Genomic DNA, 2,299 nt, shown 5'->3' with positions numbered 1-2,299 from the left:
CCATGTCGCAAGGTTTTGGAAAATCTGATCTTACAGGTTTAACTTAAATATTGTTTCCATTTTGAAGCTTGTCATGTGGGTGCACCACAAAGAGTGTTTGGTTTTAGTCTTGATGCCTTGGGTGGTAGTATGCAATAAGTAACAAAATACTGGGAATAAAAGAAAAGTCCTGAAATGTATCCCTCCAGCTATTGCCCAGTTGAGAGACAGAAAGAGAAAGAGAGAGACAGGATGTAAAGTAAAACCAGCATTTCTCCCTTTGATCAAAGGAGAGATTCTCCCGCCACCCAGCAGGCGATTAACACATAAGTAAATTCTCTTGTAAAAGCCATTGACTGGGGAGAAGTAAGTATCTGCTTAGCACCTAAAAAGCAAACTTTACTTATCCCGTATGCAGCTTTTTTTTTTTTTTTTTAAAAAAGAACATTCCCTTTCCAAGTTCAGGGTTATAAGAAAGACTCAACTCACCTCAAACAACTATCGGTCAGCAAAGTGAGTAGTTTTTCCACATTCACTCTCTGGAATTGCATGACAGTTGCCAGGCTTGTAAAAGATGAAGCAGCAAATTAATTCGTACACAAAACATGAGATTCAATAGGCATTGTCCTGTTTCCTTGGATCTGATATTCATAGTATTGGAAGTATTTTTCACATGCAGTGTATTGTATTTTATGGGAACAGTTTAATCAGTTTCATTGTGACATTGCTTACAGCTCCTTTTTATTATGCAGCTTTTTGAAGCACTAGTACATGTCCTGACACTTGCCCTTGACATGATGTCACAACTGTCAGTCATAAAGAGTTAATCTGGCATCCATCCTACTTAAATTAGAGAATTGGTCATGCGCTACTGTCTGCTACTGAGAAAAAGGGAACATAATAACACAAATGCCAATCTACTTGAAATGCTCCTTGGAACTATATTGTATTGAAATGCTCCTTTCCTGAATGGCCTTGGCTCACAAAGTTGTTACTGGCAGTGCTTTTTAAAACACATGAAACATGTACACACAGTAAAACAATTGTGAGGGTGTGGTAGCTAGTTGGATCATTCCTTAGCTCACTTCTAGGTTGGACTTAATCATGGGGTTGGTGAGGAGTGTTGGAAGCGTAAACCTTTTCCTTTGGGGCAAAAAAAAATTTTTTTTCCCCCAAACAGCAGCCCCTATGCTTGATTTTCCCCAAACCCCAGAACCTCTGAAATCACTATGGAGGCTGAACTCTCACTGCCACATTTATAGTTTCTTGGAGAGGTTCAGACAGTCTCAGAGAGACTAAAGCTTGCAGCATGGACAGTTCAGCCTCCCCTGTGATCACACAACCATTCAGAAACTAGGTGGAGCTCATGCACAATCACAGAGGAGGCTGAACTGACAAGATGGGAGGCTGTGCCTCACCTGACTGTACATCCCTGGCTTATGCAACAGGGGGAGGGGGACTGCTCCCCCTCTAGTTTCATTGAATGCGTTGTTGGGATATCGGCTTGCAGAGAGTTATATATGTGCAGACCTGAACTGTGTAATTGTTACTTCTCAAAATGGGGGTTGTGTAAGATCAGGAAGACTGTACAGATCAGGCTTATAAGAATCTAAAGCACTATAACTGTTACTCACAGAGCCCCGTTCCAACACTACTTCAGTTGTGAATGTAAAGCAGGATAAGTGTGCTGGGAAGGCAGGTGATCCCACTCACCTGTTGTTCATAGACTCTGCCTGCTTTGAAGTAAGGGCAAACAGGGCACCTGACTGCAGGTGAGTGATTTGAATGGACTATTCAAATCCATTCTATGTGCATTGATGTAAAAATGCACAGAAATTCAGTAATTATCTGTTTTGTTGCAACTCTGCTGTAGCAATGGCTCCTAAACTGGTGGGGTGTATCCCACCAGCCAGGGAAAGCCTTGTCACTGGCCCCTTAAGGGTTGGGGAGGAGAAAACACAGAAAACCAGAAGTGGGTTGCTGTCTCTCTTTTTATCCATTCTGAGGCTTGGGGAGCCCTGTGGAGGCATCTGCAGACTCTTCACACCCTCCAGGAAAAAGGCACTTCTAGGAGTGTAAAAAAAAACCAAAACCCTTTCATCCCCTGTAGTGGTAGGGTCCTGGCACTCAAATTGCTGCATTTTACCTCTCGTGCAAAGACTTAAGTGGTTCCCACTTCTGAAGAGAAATTTGGGAACCAGTGCTGTAGAGTAATGGAAACTTTTCTTCAGCTGGTGACTTATTTTTGAAAATTTGTATAAAAGAGATGATTTGTTTTATTCTTTCACCAGCTGTGGTTGCACCATAGCTTTGCACTCTG

This window comes from Tiliqua scincoides, chromosome 2 (genome assembly GCF_035046505.1).
Source record: "Tiliqua scincoides isolate rTilSci1 chromosome 2, rTilSci1.hap2, whole genome shotgun sequence".
NCBI classification, from domain to species: domain Eukaryota; kingdom Metazoa; phylum Chordata; class Lepidosauria; order Squamata; family Scincidae; genus Tiliqua; species Tiliqua scincoides.
This window is presented reverse-complemented; position numbering follows the sequence as displayed.